The 22,567-nt window shown below is 36.9% G+C and overlaps 1 protein-coding gene across 1 annotated transcript in view; it reads right to left on the bottom strand.

The window, feature by feature from the left end:
• Inpp4b (inositol polyphosphate-4-phosphatase type II B) overlaps positions 1–22,567 on the bottom strand; it is a 784,856-nt gene that overhangs the window by 694,799 nt on the left and 67,490 nt on the right. Inside the window, exon 2 of the mRNA XM_047566293.1 lies at positions 11,411–11,470. The gene's annotated coding sequence lies outside the window, so the exon portion shown is untranslated. The remainder of the gene's footprint in view (positions 1–11,410; positions 11,471–22,567) is intronic.

Genomic DNA, 22,567 nt, shown 5'->3' on the forward strand with positions numbered 1-22,567 from the left:
CAGCAATTAATTGTAAACTTGAGAGGAGATGATAAATGTGGAAGCCTTGACATAAGTATTTGCTATAGTTTAGATCTTGAATGTCTGCCAGAGGCCCATGTTTGATCACCAGCCTGTAGCACCGTTGAGAGATGGTAGAACATTCAAGAGGCGGGGCCTAGTGGAAGGAAGTTAGGTCATTGGATATATGCCTCTGAAGGAGATATTGAGACCCCAGCCCCTTCCTCTTTTTTGCTTCTTTGCTTCCATAAGGTGAGCAGTTTTGCTCTATACCATGATATACTGTGCTATCACAGATCCAAAGCAACAGGCCAAACGACCCTGGACTGAAATTTCTAAAACCATGAGCCAAAACAAACCTTTCTTCTTTTTAAAGTAATCTATTCTCAGGTATTTGGTAAAGCAATGGGAAGCTAATTAACACAATACTTCATAAATGTTCACTTTTTTATCTTCCTTTCAGTCTTCACTTATTGCTATGGTTGGGATCTTGTGTCCCTCAAAACCCATGCATTAAAGGCTTGGTTCCCAGCTGCCGAAATTGGGAGGTGATAGAAACTTGAACAGGTAAGGTCTACTAGGAAATATTTAGGCTCTGGGGGCATGCCCTCAAGGGGCACTGCGGACCCCAGTCTCCTCTTTTTCTGTCTTTTGCTTCACAGTCATGAGGTAAGCAGTTATGCTTTAGCCCACATTCCCACCAGGATGAACTGTCACAAGTCCAAAGCAACAATGCCAACCATCCATGGACTAAAACCTCTAAAACTATAAGTCAAAAATAAGCTTTTCTCTTCGTAAATTGATTATATCAGTTATTTGTCACAGCAATAGAAAGCTGGCTAAACACATTAATTATGAAGTGTCAGCCTCAACAAACATATAGCCCATTTTACTCCTCTTTCTTCCCCCAAAGACACAAAATATAATTGAGTTGCCCAAAGACACTAGTTACAGGTAAAGCCAAAAATGGTTATTTCTTTTGATGATTGTGACTTGTTTCCAGATCCTATTTCTGCTTTATTGTTTTTTAAAACCAGCCATTTGCATTAAATTTTATGGCACAGATCCAGAAATATCTCAAGGTTTTTCCAACATAGATCTTCTTCAATCTATTATCCCAGGCTTATAAACTGAGAGCTGGAGAATTTCCCCCACCCAGTAAAAGTGAGCAACATGGCACATTTGCATCAACACCAAAGGTTCAGCACAATGAGTTCTCAGCTGGGTGTATCTTAGAGCTTGTGAGAAAGAATTACAAAGAATTAAATCAGGTGGGTACACTGAAAAATTCTCTGATGATTCTAATAAGACAAGCACCATCATCACTTTGTAGGGAATCGATTTTAGTAAGAATTCCATAGAGTTTTCCTTCCAGGGATAAACAAGGTTATATTTTTGTTTTCTTTTTCTTTTTTCTGTTTTTCTTTTGATAGTGGTGGTGGCAGGGGTCCTACAACTTTTTATAATTTGCTATTTGCCTGACATCTCAAGTAAAATTTTGTGCAAGCAACACAGGACGTCACATTAGAGGTGAGATTTGTTTAGATACACCATCAGAGAAATGAGGTTTAAATCATAACTACGTTTGTCCACCTCCGTGAGTGTAAGAACCAGTGTAGCTGCTATAGAGTTTGCTGAATCATCAGTTTACATTTTTAAAACGTAAACAGCCAAAGTAACTTTTCCTGTGCATAAGTAGAGTTAATAAGGCCCTGATTTTTAGGCGGTTCTCTGGTTTGAAATCAGTCTCTAACAGAATCACAGCAAATGGTCCCTGGCATTCTGAGATAGGATTCAGGAATTTTGTTTTCCTGAGACCATTTTATGAAAGCTAGTTACAAATATTGAAAGCATTAAAATTCTATCTTGAACTCATTATGACTTGAATGGTATTGTGTGGATTACCTTAGGACTCACCATCTTAGGACTTATTATGTAATTTCCCAAGTTGATTACTTATAAACAGCCTTTTGGAATATGGTCTGCACATAATTTGGAGTCTACATGAATCTATGACAGTTAAAGCCAGCAAAAGTACAGACCAAAGGAGGTTATGAAACAGACATCAATGGTCTAGTGATGTATGTTTACTGTCCTATTGGAAAACTTTTCCTTCTATTCTTCCTATAAATCAGTATTCCCAGCTATTACAGTTCATTATTTTGAACCAATGGAGTACACTGAGGACATAATAGGTTGAGCACCCATTTTTAAAAACATTTCTACATTCCATGTTCAGAGAATAAATGGTGCCTGAAGCCATAATATGTAGGTCTGTGTTCTATCTTGGGAGGCTGCATATTTGATTTTTTAAGAACAGAAAACTAGACTTTTGATCATAATGAAATAAAAATGAACAAAGTAAGGAAAGGAATTCAATAAGGAAAGCAGGAGGATTAAAGAAAACCAAAAGAAGAGACTCAAACCAGGCAGTGGATGAGGGTCACAGTGACTCAGAGGTAAAAGGTAGTAAAGGGAGAAAGAGACTAAACTCTAAGGGGGTCAAAGCCAGAAAATATGCTTGCAGATCTGAGGTGTCCCAAACCCATGGTACTGTTCAGAAAAAAGAGTTCATATTTATTAAATAAATACCATTACTTTTATATTCATAGCCAAGAAAGAATAGGGCAACTCTGGCACCTCAATGACAGCTTAAATAAATTCAGGTTCAATTTAGAGAGAATTACATCTTTTCTTTAAAGTGACCATTATTTTCACAGTTTATTAATGTCAATTCCATAAAGCTAAGTGTCTGTATCTTCACATATGACCAAATCAAGTAAAATTTCTCATCTCTGACCTTCAACAAAAATCCCAGAAGAGTGGTAATAAGAGTTTCAACTGAAGCTGAATATCTGAGGAAATTGAGAGAAGAGGGCAGATTCACATGAATTTTCAGAGATGGAATCAATAGGACTTAAGATGCAAAATAGTGAGGGAAATAGGACAGAAAATCACAGCCATGCTCAACTTGATACATGCTGAGGACACATTTAGCACAAAGAAATTAATGCATTAATAAAGTCCAGGAAAAGAATTTTTAATTTAAACAAAAATTCGATTCTGTCTAGACTGAATCTGATCTACACGTACTTCTCATAAAGGTGTCAGAAGCTCTGTTATTGTTTCTTTTTGGGTTGTGAATATAAAATTAATGAGAATATAGAGAAATGTCTGTGAGTTCATTTATCTCAAGACCTTAGAGGTTTAGAGAAATCAATCTCATAATATTCCCTGAATTTGTGAGCTAAAAAGTGCTTTAATGATGCGTAGGATCACTGCTTTGGCTCTTTAGGTGCATGTGAGATAGTCTTAAAATTTATATTTTCAACAGGATGATGGTGCAGTTGGGTGTCAGTGTAGGAGTGTTTCTCATGAAAGTGGGAACAGAATAAGGTATGTCACTCACTACAATAGTTTGGGTCTAAAAATGTTCCCCAAAGAGCCCATGCATTAGGCAACACAGAAATGTTCAGAAGTGAAATACTTAGATTTTGAAGGCCATAACTTCATCAGATTAATCCATTTGATGGATTAATAATTTTAATGGATACTGGGTGGTAACTGTAGATATGTGATACATGGTAGAAAGAAGAAGTTTGCTGGAGGTGTGGCCTTGGACTATATCTTGTCCTTGGCTCCTCATGGCTGCTATAAACTGGACAGCCTCCACCATGCCTTCCTGCCATGATGGTCTGTTTCACCTCAGGTCCAGAGCAATGGAGCTGGTTGGCTACAGACTGAACCTCTAAATCTGTGAGCCCAAAATAAACTTTTCCTCCTCCAAGTTGTTTTTGTCGGGTATTTTAGTCACTGCAATGAAAAGCTGACTAATGCATTCATCCTTTAGGGACAATTAGAGGAGCTTCTCCCCCTAAACCATCAGGAAATTTGCACTCTGCATATCCCTCACAAGTTTCCCTTGGCTGGTAAGTCAGTTTCCCAGTGCTGATCCTCTTCCCAGGCAGGGCTCACTGCCACCCCAACCACAGGCTGGACTACTGAAGAGAGACCTCCACTCCTTTTAGATGAAATAGGAGAGAGGACAGCAGAGAAGAAACTGCACATCAGTCAGGGTTGTTTGGTATAGAATGAATCATCTTGAGAGGAGGTGATTTTTCTGACACCAGAAACACTTGGGTTGTTCTTGACCAAGTAATATGCAAAAATGCAGTGTGTTATTGTGGTTGAATTTGGTAAACATTTCCCATCTGAGATTTAGCAAAGGTAGAGAAGTATGCAAAAAACAAAGATAAAGAGTTAGAAACTGAATGGAAGATTATGGAAAGGATAATAGAATGTATAGGTTCGGTGGGAATTAATACTTATGAATTAAAGTGTAAGTCTTCATTTAAGGTATGCAACACTGGAATCACAATATTAAATATATCAAATATAACAGTAAAATCAAAGAAAATTCCATGAGAGTGGACTTGTCATTAGAAAATTAACACTTAGTAATAAGAATTCAATTACTGCCCTTTAAAGAATTACTACAGAAAGGCCACTACTTTAGTTGCTGGTCACTGTTTCAGCTGGAATGACTTATTCCCTCTTTTTATCTTGCTAACTTTATAAAAGTAACCTTATTTTAAATTAAATTGGACATCTCCCTACTGGCATTATTTATGTTATGGGGAGTACCAAGTGCCATGCAAAGACAATTTTTATTGACCTTGTTCCCTTTCGCTTTTTCTTAGTTTTTAGTTCCTAGTTTTATTTTTATATATCCCTTGTGGAAGATTAATTTTTTAATATACCACATTTTTTCTACACTGGGATTATGATAAGCAGAAATTTAGAAAACTCCATATATTCTGAAAAACATTTAAATGACAGAAATATACATTAGAAAGAAAAGAGTGCAATAATGCTTGCCATAATATATTACTTGCTTTCTTCCAGTTCTCCCTGCTTTTTTCTTACCAGTTATCAAAGTAGGCTCAGCCTCTGATATACTCGGATCAGGATTCAAACAGGGCAGTGCAGGGCGAAAGGACTAGTGGAACAATGGAGAACAGATAAAGATGCATCACCGGACCATAAACAATGAGACAAACTACTTTGTAAGAAGTTTTCATTTAATTTTTAATTGACAAAAAGTAATTTCCACACATTTAATGGGCACTGTGGGATATTTCAAAACAGACAGATGAAAACCATGGAGTATCACTTACATGTGGAATTTAAGAAAGTTGAATTCACAGAAGTAGAGAGTGGAATGAGGGCTACCAGAGGCTGAGAAGAGAAGGGGAGAAGAGGAGAAAGGGAAAGACGTTGGCCAGTGGGTACCAAGTCTGATGGGAGGAAAGAGTTCTGGTGTTGTAGTCCCATGAGAGTGTCAGCAGTTAGTAATAGTGTTTATTTCAAAAGAAGAAGAAAAAAGAGAAGGAGAGGAGGAAAGGAGGAGAAAAGGAGAGGAGGAGAAGGAGAAATTTTAAGACTTTCAAGGCTAAGAAAATGCTAGGAACTTTCAATTGAGAAGTCATCACTCCCATACTTCCAGCAAGAAAAAAAAATGTTCAACAAACTAAAAATTAGGAACCTCTTTGACCAATCATAGAATTGAGGTCACATGCCAAACCACCACCCCATAATCTGAAAGGATAACCAAATATAGAGAAATCACAAATAAAAAAAGCTTACCTGGAGCTAAAGCTAACATAAGCTGCTAGAAGCACTTAAATATTAACATGATGATGGCTAGAAGTTGAGTGTAGACAAGCTTTACAGTGAGAAACTCTTGGAGACCGCGTCTAGAGCTCCCAACCATGGTGGATTTCACCTCCAAGAACCACACCAGGTCATCACAGTAAAGATACTAGAAAATCCCTCTCATGTTTTTGGGAGAAGGAGGAGGGTGACCACTTTAAAATGCACCTAGAACATTTTTTCATAACAAAATCTCCTGGAAAAGATTTTACCAAGAGCCTTATCTAAACTAGGAGAAGGACAATTATTCACCTAGCAGCCCTTTTAGATTTCCTGTCTCCTTTAAGGCAAGAACAAAAGAAAAATGAAGAATGAGTTGTAGAAGTCAAAGCCCAGGGACATGGATTCACTAAAAACACTGAGATTTAATCACAGCATTACAGAACATTGTTCCTACCCCAACCCTTGCCACAATATCAACAGGGTTCCAACATAATGAGTGAATCACATCTTAATCAGCATCAAGATATGTGTTCTACTTAAAAAGGAGTTTTCAAGAAAGTTCAACAATAAACAAGAGGACAAAAACTAGAAAATGAGAGGAAACTTAAATTTTTTGCACCTGCAGCTCTAGGAACATTAAACACTGCCCAGTTTCTTGTCAGAGAAACACAAACTTCCCATTAAGTCTGTTTACTATTGTCCAATACACCATATCTAGCTTCCAGTAAAAATTTACAAGTCATGATAATGCACTGGAAAAAACACAGTTCCAAGAAAGAGAGCAAGTGTCAGAATGACAATCAGATAGGAAGCACATATTAGATTATCAGATTGGAAACGTAAAACCATATGTAAAGGAACTTAACGGGAAAAGTAGACAGCATGTAAGAACAAATGGGTAAGGTAAGCAGAAAGATGGAAATGCTAAGAATTAAAAGAAAATGTTAGAAATCAGAAACTTTGTAAAGGAAATGAAGAATGCCATTGATAGACTCTCAGTGAGTAGACCATCTTGGTTGCAAAAAGAATCAGTAAATTTTAAAGACATGGCAATAAAGATTTCCAAAGACAAAATATAAAGAAATAGAAAAAAAGACAGAAAAAATATGAAATAAGTTCCAAAGTTATAAAATATGCATAACTGGTATTCCATTTAGTATATGGTATTCCAACTGGTATTCCAATTCTCCAGAAGGAGAACAAAGAAAAAAGTGCTGCAGGAATATTTAAAGTAATAAAGGTCAAATTTTTCCAGAATTAATGATGGATAATGAAACCATAAATTCACCAAGATTAAAGAACACTAAGCAGAATAAAATCCTCCAAAAACCTTGGCATGTCATATGCAAACAGAAGAAAACCAAAGACAAATTTTTGAAAGGAGCCAAAGGACAAAAACAATTACTTTTAAAGGAACAAGGATAATAATTATGTAATAATTATCAGAAAGCATGCAATGAAGAAAAAAATAAGTGAAATATTTTATAGAAATAAAGAATTTCTCAAGCAAATAAAAACAGAAGAAATTTACTTCCAGGAAACCTAACCTGACTAAAAGGATGTCTTCAAGGAGAAGGAAAATTATGTAAGTTAGAAATTCAAATCTATATATTCAAATCAATAGCATCAGAAGAGGAATAAATGAAAATACAATTTTTTAATTTTCTTATTCTAAATTTATAACTATTTGTTCAATACAACATTCACAATATTTTGATCCATTATTATACATGAACCAATGAGATTAATGCTAACAATATTAAAAGGGATAGGATGAATGAACTGAGGATATTCTGTTAACAAGGTACCTGACCTACCCATTAGATAGTATAGTATTATTTGAAAATGCAATTAGATTATCTATAAATGTATGTTACAAACTCTAGGAAAGCCATCAAACTTTAAAAGATGTATAATTGATATGCTAAGAAAGGAAATAAAATGGAATCATAAATTGCTCAATTACAACCAAAGAGAAAAAGATAGATGGAATCTAAAACAACAAATAGAAAATAGTTACAGACAAAAATAAATATTACTCCAACTATATCAGTTATCACATTAAATGTGAATGGTCTAAATGCAGCAATTAAAACACCAAGACTACCAGAAATAACTTTTTAAAAAAAATCTAAACATACTACATATAAAATCCCGATAGAGCGCTAATTTCCAGAATCTATAAAGAACTCAAAAAACTCTACACCAAGAATACAAATAATCCAATCAACAAATGGGCTAAGGAAATGAACAGACACTTCACAGAAGAAGATGTACAAGCAATCAACAGATATATGAAAAAATGTTCAACATCCCTAGTAATAAGGGAAATGCAAATCAAAACTACCCTAAGATTTCATCTCACCCCAATTAGAATGGCGATTATCAAGAATACAAGCAACAATAGGTGTTGGCGAGGATGTGGTGAAAAAGGAACACTCATACATTGCTGGTGGGGTTGCAAATTAGTGCAGCCACTCTGGAAAGCAGTGTGGAGATTCCTCAGAAAGCTTGGAATGGAAACCCCATTTGACCCAGCTATCCCACTCCTTGGCCTATACCCAAAGGACTTAAAATCAGCATACTACAGAGATACAGCCACATCAATGTTCATTGCTGCTCAATTCACCATAGCCAGATTGTGGAACCAACCTAGATGCCCTTCAGTTGATGAATGGATAAAGAAACTGTGGCATATATATACAATGGAATATTACTCCGCAATGAAGAATGATAAAATTATGGCATTTGCAGGCAAATGGATGAAATTGGAGAATATCATGCTAAGTGAGATCAGCCAATCTCAAAAAACTAAAGGACTAATGATTTCGCTGATAAGCAGATGAGGACATATAATGGGGGGTGGGAGGGGTTAGCATTAGGTTTAGGGTTAAGTATAGGGTTAGGGATAAGGAGTGTGGTAAGAATGAAGGAAAGAAGGACTGTATAGAGGGAAAAGAGGGGTGGGAGGGGTGGGGGGGAAGGGAAAAAAAATAATGAATCAAACATCATTGCCCTATGTAAACATATGATTACACAAATGGTATGCCTTGACTCCATGTACAAATAGAGAAACAACATGTATCCCATTTGTATACAATAATAATAAAAATAAATAAATTAAAAATTTTTTTAAAAATAATTAAAAAGATTCTGCACATATGAGAGATAATCCATTATCAAAAAAAACACATACATATTAAAAGTAAAAAAAAAAGATATACCATGTAAACACCAATAAAAACAAATCTATGGTAGCTATATTACAAAGCTATATAGACAAAGAAGGAAAAAAATTCACAATAAAAATAGGCATTACATCATGACAAAGGGGTTAAAATTTCCCAGAGGACATAACAACTCCTTAAATGCATATGCAACTGACAGCAGACCTCCAGCAATATGTGAAGAAAAAAATTGACAGAACTGCAAGGAGAAATAGAACAATCCACTACCACAGCTGCATACTTCAACATGCCTTCTAAAGTGATCAATAGAGCTAGCAGGTAGAACATCGCTAAGGAAATGTTTGCACTATATAGCACAATCAACTTAATCTTATTGACATTTATAGACTCCTTTGTCTCAAACAGCAGAATATATGTACTTCTCAACTTTGCAGTGTCATAACACTTACTTGAACAAATTCTTAAAAATAGAAATCATACAAGGAATATTCTCAGATGAAAATGAAATTACACTAGAAATCAACAAATGTAATTTTTAAAATTCCAAAATATACAGATATTAAAAGACACATTTCTAAATTATACACTGGAACAGGAAAGAAATCTTAGGAGAAATAATAAACATTTTGAAATGAAAATATGATCAAAATTCGTAGGATACACAGTTAGCTATGCCTAGAGAGAAATTTCTAGTATCAAAGACATCCATTGGAAAAAAAAAAGATAAAAGAAACACCTAAAAATTGATAATCTAAGCTTATGTAAACAAACCAGCATATTAATTCAAAATAATGTTTTTTGGTAATAAAAGGAAAGGAGGTCTCAGGTCACGATCAGACACACAGGTGCATATTGATGAGTATGATTCCAATCATATGATATTCTAGAAAAGGCAAAACTATAGAGATATTTAAAAGATCAGTGATCACCTGGGGTTAAAAAGGGGACAAGGAGGGAAGAGCAAGTCAAGTATAGAGGATTTGGCGGGGGGATAGTGATTAAACTATTCTGTATGATACAGTAGGGTAAAATTCTGACATTCTGCTTTTTTGAAACCCATATAAAATACAGCACCAAGAATAAAGGTAATTTATGCATATTTTTAAATAAATTACTACGGAGGTTAGGGTATCCAAGGAAGTAATGTAGACTGTGATGAGAGAATCTAAGTGTATTACAATCTGAAACAAACTCTCCAAAAGGGAGAGGGTGGGGGAAGGGGTGCTGGTATAAGTGACTTTGAACCTGAATAGAGACTGTGAGACTAAAGGCAAAAGACACTGTGCGTAAGCACCATACTCTGACTGATGAAGAATTAGAGGCCTCCCAAGAGAAGGAGTGAACAATCCTGACACAGCGGTCCAAATATAGTGGAAATGAACAGTTAAGGAAATGGGAAGTAACTGGTGGGAGTCAGCCAGGATTCTCATGTCATGTTGGAAAAGAGGAGAAGAAAGAATCACCCAACAGATTCCAGTGGTAATGGATTTGAGCCATCAGTAAAAAGTCTTGTTAGCTTAATATAAAGAGCTTACGTGTAGAAGTGATGTGCACTTGTGTGTTTGTGCATTCATACTTCCGGGTTAGTATGTACACATATTTCTTTCTCTGTCAACTATGAGGGTCTAACAAGGAAAAAAATAGTAAAAGAAAACAAACACATCTAACACCCACTTTCACATCCTTATCCAATAAAAGGAAATCTTTGGAGAAACGGCAGGTTCTAAGGATGGGGCACGAAGCACACAAGATTACCCCAGAGCACTTTATAGAGGCAGAAAGGAAGAAAGTATTCACAGAAACTCTGCATTGAGGGCAATACACCAAAAGGGGCAGAGGAGCCAAGTTAGGCAGCTCCCTTTAGCCAAAACTGGAGTAATTAAAGCAAAAAATAAAATAGGATTGAATTATAACGCAGAGAATTAAATAAGAAGTCATGAGTATATACTGATGTGAATTAATTCTCAATGCTAAATAGGGAATAAAGACAGATTCTAAATAATTTATGTAGATATTCCCCCGTGAAGAGGTAAAGCATAACTCCCGACGCCTTAAGTATGAACCGAACACAGTGACTTCCTTCCACAGAAACAGTATGAAAATGATGAGAGAAAACAATAACTTTACCCAAACAAACCTGGCAAACTGTGCTTCGGCGGGGTGATCAAGGTCAACGTCAAGAGTGGTAAATCATGTGGACAGCGTGTTCCCTCAACTCGAAGTGATGGAAACGTCACTTTACCTCTCCTATCATCCTCCTTCCCCCACAAAAACCATCACTCCCGTGCAATCACAAAAACACATTCAACAAATCCAAATTGAAGGACATTCTACAAAATGCCTGACCAGTAATCCTCTAAACTGCCAAGGTCATCAAAATCAAGAGGAGGCTAGAAACTGTCACAGTCAAGAGACACCAGAGGAGACATGACTACGAAACGTAAGTGGTAGCCCGGACGGGATTCTGGAAAAGCACAAAGACATTAAAAACTAAAGAAATCCAAATAAATGGCGAGCTTAAAGTTGATAATCACGTGTGTTCACTAATGACATCAAATGCTACTTACGACAGGGGAAAGTGTGTAAGGGATACAGGAAGTCTCCGTATTCTCGATTTTGCTGTAAATCTGAAAGAGTGGAAAAATAAGATCTATTAAAATAGATGCCAGGTTCAGGATGATTTAAAAAAATAATCACATTTGAACGTGTCTCCCAAAAGCATATGAGGAAAACTTACTCCCCAGTGAAGCAGTCTGGGAGGTGGGACCTGATGAGAGGGGAGCAGGCCAGGAGGGCTCTGTCCTCGTGAGTGAAGTAATGCCCTTACCATGAGAGCAGTTTCCTTATCAATTATAAGGATGTGTTTGTGACATGGCTTCTGGGCACCAAGCCACGCAGTTGGCCTACTGGTCCCTGCTGAGAAGCAGCAGCAAAGCAGTAGAACAGTGGCCTGGGAGGGTCCAAGCACTGGCAGCAAGCACTGCCAGTGGCCACATGGAGCCCACCAAGCAGGCACAGGAGCCAGCACCCAGGCAAGCCAAGGCCTGCGGACCTGACATCCTTCAGCGGCCAGGCCTGGGCACGATTCTGAGGCTGCTGCAGAACCGCTCCATGCAACGCTGCAGCCCCATCCAAAGACCTCAACCTCCTCTCTCCTGACCTGGTACAAGCAAATGGCAGTGGGGCAGACTGGAATAAAAGCCGGGACTCAAGATGTGACAGAGAGTGTTAGTACATTTCCAAGCCCTAAGTAGCACAAATTTGGACCAAGAGCATGAGTATGGTTCCAAAGCCTAATTAGCCTAAGTTTGAACCAATAGCCGTGAATTGAGTGCCACATAAACCCCTAGACCAGCAAACTCCAAGGGAGAAAACCTGCTATTGCTTCCCTCTTGCACTGCAAGGGCTCTGTTCCTGCTCCTCGATAAATCCTATTACGCTCACTCCTCCTGGTCTGTGACTCATTCTTAGAATTCACAAGAAACCAAGAAGACCTTGACAGTGAGCTGCTGGAGTGGAGGGGGGGGCGTCTGCTGCCACACTGGAGGGCACGGCCAACATGAAGAGCTGCCCCACTTCTGGCTGCAGAGGCCTGTACCTGTGCAGACCCGCCTGCCAGCAGAAGCAGAGCATGGGGTTTCCTCTCCAAACTCCGGTTTCATCTGCACATGTTCTCTTGCTTCTCTCTCTCTCTCACCCTCCCTCCCTCTCTCTCTCTCTCTCTCCCCCTCCCTCTCTCTCTCCCTCTCTCTCCCCCTCCCTCCCTCTCTCTCTCTCTCTCTCTTACCTTTGCACATGCTATCATAAGATGATACAGCAGCAAGGCCCTCAGCAGATGCTGGCACTTGATATTTAACATACCACCCTCCAAAAGTATGGGAATAAATACCTTTCATTTTAAATTACCCAGTCTTGGATCTTCTGTTAAAGCAACACAAAACACACCAAGACACCTATATTCTGGGTTCCAGTTCTATTCATATTACCAATTTATTTTGTGCCATTGAGTAATCAGCTGTCCCTCATTTACAAAACAGTCATGGAAATTATAAGAGTCAATCACAAATCTATATCCAAACTCTACTGTAGTTAAAATACTACACTGATGCTTAAAGGATTAAAAAATTCCCAAAGGAGTTGCAACTGCCCTGCCCCTACCCGCCCCCCAAAAAAAAGTATCAATCTGGGGAAGTACACACACTCAGAAACAACTAGTAATTTATAATGAATACTAAGTAAATATAATTGCTATACAAATTCAGAGAATGGTCAAGACTTGAGCCAGAAAATGTGTTGTAGGGAAACTAATTCAAGAGTTAGAGAGGCAGAAGGAAGAGGGGGCAGGAATGAGCCTAGTGCAGACAGAAGAGCGATTCAGACCCAGTGGGGGAGTCCCAGGAGTGCAATGAGGACAAATGCAGCGTTTCTAACTGTGTAGAGTCATAAGCAATGCAGACATCACCCCTCCCTGCAAAGTTCCAAACATGATGACCCTAACAATTATAACATTCCAGTCAATAAACACTTGGGAAATTTAAAGCAAACATCAATTTTAAGAGAAAGCAAATATTAATAACTTTAATAATGCATCTTTATCCCAAGGACCTCAAGATATTTCTAAAATGTACTTTCACTTAACTTCATAATTCCCAATAGTAAAAGCATGACCTAAAAATGCCTATGTAAAAGAAGATGGGCTTTTAAAGACAGATTTGAGTCTAAAATCTAAGTTTTCAGAGGCTGACAGAAGAGAGGGTTTCTCTTCATTCTGCAGCATCTTTTACTAGGTAACGGTGAACATTCATTAAAGTTTAGAGGAACTGAAAATTTCCAACATATATTTTCTTTTTTTTTAATTTGTTCTAATTAGTTATACATGACTTTTTTGTTGTTCTAATTAGTTATTTCATGCATTTCAATAAATCATACATAAATGGAGTATAATTTCTCATTTTTCTGACTGCACATATTGTAGGATCACATCAGTCATGCAGTCGTACATATACATGAGGTAATAATATCTGTTTCACTCTACCATCCTTCCTACCCCCATACCCCTTCCCCTCCCTTCACTCCCCTCTACCTAATCTAAAATAACTCTAACTCTATTCTTCCTATCCATCCCCCATTGTGAATTAGCATCCTCATCCTTGTATTAGAGAAAACATTTGGACTTTGGATTTTGGGTTTTTCTTATTTCACTTAGCATGATATTCTACAACTCCATCCATTTACCAACAAATGCCATAATTTCATTCTTCTTTAAACCTGAGTAAAATTCCATTGTGTGTGTATGTGTGTGTGTATGTATGTGTGTGTGTGTGTGTGTGTGTGTGTGTGTATATATATATATATATATATATATATATATATATAACATTTTCTTTATCCATTCATCTTCAACAGATATATTTTCAAACCAGGAGGTTTGTATAGGGAGAAGAAACACACAGGGCAAAAAACTGATATGATTAATCATTAATCTGATAGAATATTAAACTCTAATTTTCACATTTTATTTATATAAGTAACTTTCTCAATGATGAAAAATGGCATATTATTTGAGACTGAGATCCTAATCATTTTCTTAGGTCAAAACCAAACCACATTCCAGAAGTGTACCTTTTTCTTTTTCTTTTAAAACCTTGAAATGGGAGAATTTAGCCCAATATCCTAAGTTGGCACACCTGTTAATGAGCCACTTCCTCCCACCAGAATCTCTAACACCAAAAACAAACTCTATCATAATTTGTTCAAAACCTGCCTACATTTAAGAATGTTCTGCTTTAAAGAACAATAATGAAAATACCTAAATTTTGCATGTAACCTCCCTCTTTTCCAGGTGATTTTCCATACAGATTCTTTTGACTTCAGACCTCACAGCTTGGTAAAACAGACCATGATTTTATACAAAGGAAATACAGGCTTGGGATACAGACGTGATCTGTCTGAGAGGAGATGCCTAAGAAAGGGCATGACCTGTTAGTTATATCACCAAAGCCTAATTTCAAAGCATCAAAAACTTCATTTCAGAAATTCACTTCTGTATAGAGAAAGACTGCTAAATAGCACTATTCTCTAAAGACCTTTGTTTCATTTCATTTGATTTCAGCAATTCAGCAAGTGTACTACTCAATGGGCAATTTGCCAGGAGAAGGAAACAGTTCCATTTTAGAGGGGCAGAAATTAAAATAGCAGCAATTAAAATGGAAGTCTGTCTATGGCATTAACACACTGTCCACTGCTTGGACCTCAGGTTGAATTTCATAAGAAGTGCGTGCAGGGGACAGCCAGCAGGGGGCACACCTGTTGGGTAGGGATTAGAACTGCAGAAGCCTGTGAGTGGTCTCTCTGCTTCAAGGTTTCAAGCCAGCCTATACCGCACCCCACAAGTAACATGGCTCTTGACTCTTCTTGATACTGAACTCTATTTCAGTGACTATTTCAACCCATTATCCTCCTACAAAAGATGTCTCTAGTAACTCAGCTCCCTGTACAACATCCCCAGGGATCAAAAACAGCGTTCTTTTCGTTGTCCTTTTCATCAATAATTATTTCCGGAGTTACAACTCTCAGGTAAAGTCTGGGCTCTGAACCTCAGGCTCTGCTGCTTTCCCACCTATGACTGCTATTTAAAACCAGTCACTACCAACTGATCCTTGCAAACACTGATTTCCCACCCAGCTGTTGTCATCTAGATTTGACTGCCTACAGCACACTTCCAGCAACCTTGGTAACCAGGTATGATTGACAGGAAACTCTGAACGTCAAATGGCAGTGGCCAAGAGAGAATTGCCTAAAGGTGACTTTGAATTTTTAAATTTTAGGAGTAAATAGCCCCAGAGTGCCTCATAGTTAATCCTACTGTTTGTATTTTCCTTTCTAAAAATAAAGTTTTATTTATTCATTTTTTTTAATCCCTCTAACTGGAAAAAAAATACATACATACAAAGTTGAGAGAACTTTGGGGGGAAAAAAACAAAAATTCAAGAATCCTTGTATTTCTCAATTTCTCAGTGAATATTAATAGAGATCACACTGCAATAGTTTGTTTTGCTAACTTCATTTAGTATTTTTATCAAGAACATTTTCTCCTGAATTAAACTTCTTTTACAATGCTTTTAGATGCTGCATGAATTTCCATCATATGAGTGTATGATAATTTATTTAATCATGGCCCTAAGGTCTTTTCCTCTTAGCTTATGGAAATTGCTATAAGGTGAAGTCAAACAGAGACACTGTTTAAGAAATGAAAACATTACCATGGGCTCAGAAAAAGTAACATCTTGTGGTCATAATCTCATTGACATAGAATGGAGATGTCCTGAAAGTGTCTTAGACAGAAAAATAACTGCAAACTTAGACTTGTCAGGCCACACAGCAAGTACGGAGAGGATGCTCTCCACATTATAGGTAAAGCATCGCCGTGCCAACAGTACCAGACTTAACCAATCACGGCTCCAACTTTCAAAACTGAAAATCAAGTGTCACACATTCAAAAAGTTACCAAAAGTAAATCTCTGGATGGATTGAGCTATGCAAATATTGTCTATTCTCCAGTATTGTCCCCCATGATCCCATGAGCAGACATCTGTAACCAATCCCAGGAGCTGGAAGGTCCTACTGCTCTTCTGGAAACATACTAACTTTCTATATCTGACTATACCAAGATGCCTCCTGAAGTAAGGAGTAAATGGCAAACATAAAGAATCAGTGATGCACCAAAAACATTCATATCTATTTGTTTACACCCAAAGTTTTAAAAGTATGAAACACCCAGAGTGTTTTGCTCCAGAAACTACCCATCAGAAATGGAACTTCCCAAAGAAAATAAATTTCCCTTAGCAACATGGAAGAATTAACTAGGAACAAATGTGCCAAAATGTCCACCAGACTCTAATTAGAAGACAGGGATTGACTAGAGCATTAAACTGAATCCAGAAGCAGAACTATGAACAAGGAGGCTATTTCAATGCAAGTGTCAAAGAACAAAAGGAATTAATGGCAACATAAAGCATAGGATGAGCTTGTTCCAGCAGTTGTGTTTCAATCCCTGCAAGTAAGAAAACATATCTGTAAAGATTTTCCGCAGAGGCCTCAATGTCTTAGTCAGAAAATGGCAGAAATACTAAGTGTGCTAATCAATTGTGCATAGAAAACTGTGATACCAAACATCGAACAGACAAAATAAATAAGGCACACTGTATTTGTTACTAGGATTAACAAAACAGTTTTAATAGGTTGTTGAATAGAAATCAACATGGAAAACTCAACTGCATTTCTAAATGCCACCAGCAACTAAGAGTCAGAAAACGTAATAAAGATACTTTTACGAAGCATGAAAAAAGCACATAGGAATAAATGTAACGTAATATATGCAATGCCTTTTTGAGAAAATATCAAAGTTTCATTCAAAATATTGAAATAAAGAATGGATAGATATTCCAAGTTCATGAACTGGGAGATTATACATTGAAGAGATATTAGTTCTACAAAAATAGATCTATAGAATCAATGCAGTTACAATCAAAGATCTATGAGCAATTTATGGTAGGTGTTTATATCTTTTTACTTATGTGATTATTTTCCTACTTATTTACCTATACATGTGTCTAACACAAGCCAATCTAAAAATGTTTCTATTGGAAGAACAAGTGACCAAGGTGCTACTTAAAGAAAAAGAATCAAGGGAGAAGATCTGTCTTGCCAGATATCAAGACTTGTAAGGTTTAAGCTATAAATTTGGTATAAGAATATCAATCTAAAGTTTCGGATGGTGTGGATCAGGGATAGACAAACCAAATGGGCAGTATATTGTACCAAGAATCAAAGACATGGAAATTTCATTTACATAGACCTAAATTCAAAGTCAATAGGACAAGACTAGACTTTTCAATAAAAGCAACTAAGATAAAATGAGGAGAAAAACAAGCATACTTGACACCTACTGAAACATTAATAAAAATAAGTTATAGAATATAAAACTATAAAATTTTTAAAGGATAATAGTTTTAATATCCCTAGGGTAGGGAACAATTTCTTAAATGTGAAAACCCAAAATTATAAAGGAAAATGCTGACAAACTAGATTATATCAAAATTAAAAACTGTTCTTCATTTTAAAAAACCACATAAAGAAAGTGAAAATTCAAGTCACAAACTGTGAGATGACATTTACCATAAATTAAAATACTAGCATAAAATATGCAAAGCACACATGCAAATCAAGCAGAAAATGGTAAACTATCTAATAAGAAAAATGACAGCAAAGAGAAATGGTGCATGTCTGTAATCCCAACTACTCAGGAGACTGAGGCAAGAGGCCAGTTTTGGCAACTTAGTGAGACCCTGTCTCTAAATAAATAAATAAATAGGGTTGGGGATACAGCTCAGTGGTAGAGCGTCTCTGTATTCAATCACCAGTACCACTAAAACACAAGGAAAAAAAGGTCATGTCTTCACAAAAGTATAAAAAAAAAAAAAATGGCCCAAAGATTTAGGGAATGAAATTTGAAAACAAGCTGGCATTGTGTTGTAGGGTATATGTATCTACTGTAAGCTATTGAACTCCTAGACGTTATCTTAGAGAAAGTTTCTCAAGAATAGTTATCCAGCATTCTTTCTAAAGATAAAATATAATCCAAGAGCTGATAAACTGTGATACATTTTGTGAACTATTATTGCTCTGGTTTGGATAAATGTCCCCCAAAGGCCCCTGTGCTAAAGGCTTATTCACCAGCCTGTGGTGGTCGAACCTTTGGGAGATGGGGCCTAGTGGAAGGAAGTTCAGTCACTGGAGGCGTGCCCTTGGGGACAGTGTGACCGGTCCCCTCCCTCTCACTCTCCTTGGCTTCTTGGCTGCTGTGAGGTGAGTAGCTTGGTTCTACCACAGGCTCTGCGCCATGACATTCTACCTTGACACAGGCCCAAAGCAGCAGAGCCTACTGACTGTGGACTGAAACCTCCAAAATCAGAAGCCAAAATAGTCTTCCCTCTTTCTAAGTTGCCTGTATCTCAGGTGTTTTTCCAAGGCAGTGACCAGCACAAGTAAATAGCAATGAAAATGAATGAACTCCAACATCAGCAACGACATGGACGAATCTCAGGAATATAATGTTGAGTGAAAGGCAAGTTACAGAATTCAAGCATGATGTTATCATTTGTGTAACTTGAAATACATCAAGAACCAAAAAAAAATAAATTACCTAGGGAGAAAAAGATGGAGATACAAACCATGAAGAAAAACCAAAGGAATTATGACCACAAAATCCAGAACAGTATTTACCTCTTAGGGAGCGCAGACAGAAATGGCAATGTGATGGGACCCCGGGAGCAGCAAAGGTGACGACCCTCTTCCTTGACCTGAGCAGTAGGTCCACAAGTGATTGCTTTAATACCTACGACTTAAAATTACTTAAATCTAACATACCCTGTCATTCTCGCCACCACAAATTCTCTTTCTAAAACTTCCATAGATGCTGACTCTATTTGATGTGCCTCTTAACATGTTTTTACCTAATCTAGGTCATTACTGGCAATTTAAGAATATTATCTAAAATGAGGATGATGTACGATGCTCCCACATTCATTCTGTTTTTATAGTTCATTCCTCCCAAAATGAAGCCCTCCTGACTGGACTTAGTTACAATATTCAATTAGGCTGGGGTGGAGCTCTGTGATACAGCACCTATGGGAGGCCTTGTGTTCAAGCCTCAGCACTGGGGGAAGAGAAAAGCAATAACTTCTCAGTCACAATATTCACATACAATGAGTGGGAGCAGTTCAGAGGATCAGTGCTGTACCCCAACATCCTGCCCCGTGTGATGAGTTCATTTGTGTGTGATCACGAGATGCTGATCACTTTCAATGATTGTCTGTAAAATTAATGAATTAACAAGGAGTAAACAGATGTGGAGGATCTTGTTTAAGTTAAAGGAGAGAACACAATGTTTGCTTCTCATTTGTTCAAAGACAATGGGGTCCTTAAAATGACAAAATTCAACACACAAAAAAGAATGAATCTATAACAGGAATCAGGGTTCAAGAAATGACTGAAATCCTAAGAAGGGAAAGGTGTTATGCGGCATGTTAAGACTTAAACAGAATAGGAGAAGTTGCAGCCAGGAGATGAGAACCCACAGTGGGATCTGCACCAAAGTCAGCAAGGACAGCTGAGGTAGAGAAGGATGCAGCCCAGCAAAGGGCCCACGCTTTACCAGGACGTACTGGAAGAACCACCAGCAGCTTTTTATATTCAGGCAAACAGGATAAAACGACTCAGAGGGCTCATTCTGAAGATTTGAGTAACTGCTATAGAAACTAGACTATTGATTTTGAAGTGGGCACCCGTCTATCCTGGTATTTATAAATGCTCAGCCTAAGAGGACATTTTCTGATTATTCCTCCAAGAACACAGACTTATAGCTTATAAGATCATCTACATACAGAGTTTCCAATAAGCTTCTGTATTTAGGAGAAATTAATGTTTACAGTAGATGTGTACACACACATACACATTCAGAGAAAAAAGAAATCGTACTACCTACATAGATGACCAGTCTAGTTCTGTACTATTAAACATGAATGATTAGAAATAATTACATGTGTTGTTTCACAAAAGAGAGATGAATACAATAGAAAGAAAATTAAAAATTTTAAGCTGATTTTAGAAGAAAACAAATTACAAAACTCGCATTATCTTCACCAATGAAATTCGAGAATACAAAAAGCTAGCATTTATTTAATGTTAACTATGTTCCAAACTCTAACTTGAGAATTTTGCATGCTTGATCCAGTTTAACCTTCCTAATGTCCCTATGAAAAAGGAGATGGAAAAGTCTAGATTCAAAGAAAATTAAGACATATCTCTAATATTACATAGGAAGCGATGAAACCACAAGTTGCACCTGAGTCTTCTCCCTCCAAAACTCAGACTTACACTGTGCTCTCTTCTGAAATAGCATCTATAAAACAACAGTCTCCTGGGTTTCCAGAGCATACAAAAGCATCCATAAATGTCAATCATGATAACCAAGAAGGAAAATGGAAGATAAAGTCACAGAACTTTCCCAGAACACAGAACAAAGAAAGAAGAAAGAAAGAAAGAAAGAAAGAAAGAAAGAAAGAAGAAAGAAAGAAAGAAAGATCTGAGCTAAGAGGGAAGAGACATAAAAAAAAACTGTATCTGAGTGAAGTTACAAAGCAAGGACAGAAAAGATAGGTGTTCTCACACTAGAAGGAATAAGATAATTTCCCAGCCCAAGTAATAATAAAAGATATAGAAATCTATATAGACTTTCATGCCATTTTATACTATAGTAACAAAAAAGGAATATCCTAAATGTTTCCAAAAGGAAAGAAAATAATAGCAGGTCATTCACAAAGGAATGACACTCATTCTATTATCATCATTAAATGTTAGGAAATAAAGTAATGTCTTTAGAGTTTACAGGAAAATTGTTTGAAACCAAGGTTGTCTATTTTCCAATGTGAGATAAAATAAACATATTTTCAGGTATTTGAAAACAATGTACCTTTCACATAGTCTCCTGAGGAAGTCACTTGGGGATGTGCTCATGAAAACAAGAATGAAAATCAAGAAAGAGAAATAAACAAGTAAAAACAGAAGCAAACCAGAATTAAGTGCAAGGAAATCTCAACTACACAGCAAGCTTAGAAATTGGTCTTAATTAAGGTAGAAGACACAGGACTACCAGTAGAAAATTCCAAAATAGGAAAAATGACATAATGTTCAATCAATACTTTAAAATAATTCAAATGAGATTAGTGATAGTTTGGAAATGGCATATATCCCTTTACTGTTCCTGAAGGGAGTGGGGAGAGGGAGGAAGAGAAACACTAGGAAAAATGGAAAATATAAAACTATTTTGACTCACATAAAGCAAACCAAGATATGCCATGATTTTGAGATAATGAAATGTGATTTTGATGACAGAGTGAGGAGAAGAGAGTGATTTGGCCCATGAAGAAAGAAGCCAATCTTGGCTAGTCATCTTCAGGATCTACTTAAAACAAGAAAGAATTAATGTGGTTTCAGAACAGAATGTGATGTCATCTACCTTAATAATATAAGAGTTAGAGCTAAAAAAGTTGAAAGAAGGAGTTGGTGAAATATACAGGGAAGAGGAGAAGTACAGATGTCCTCCTTGAACAAAGCAACAACTTAGAAGATCCCACGTAAAGACGAAGGAATGAGTCAAAACTGAAGTAGATTATCAAAAGCAACAGAGATCCATAAAGGAAGACACTTGAAGTATAGAAGTATTCAAAATCATAAAGAGAACAGAACTGTTATGTGAAGATTTATAACAATAAGTTGTTATACTTCCAAGTGGGAAGCAGAGACAATGCCTAAAATTGGTAAACCAATTAGTATGTACACATATGACAAAGTTTTAGAATTAACTAACAGAAGAACCCAAACTAGAAATGGTTTACCTGATGAAAGTGTTTGAAGGAGTAGCAGGATAGGACTGCGAGACTGGGAGCTAATTTTGATGAATAATTTGATACTACTGAACTTCACCCATGAACCCTACTAATTAAAAAAAGCAAAAGAATGGATGGAATTTAAAAGCACAGACATATATGATTCAAAGACCAGGATTAATGTCCATGGAAACATCAGCACAGAAGATGAAATATAAAGGAATTCTCAGATTCAAACTCTATTAAAGTGCTGTACTACTAACATTATTTACAAGA

The sequence above is a fragment of the Sciurus carolinensis genome, chromosome 10 (assembly GCF_902686445.1).
Source record: "Sciurus carolinensis chromosome 10, mSciCar1.2, whole genome shotgun sequence".
NCBI classification, from domain to species: Eukaryota; Metazoa; Chordata; class Mammalia; order Rodentia; family Sciuridae; genus Sciurus; species Sciurus carolinensis.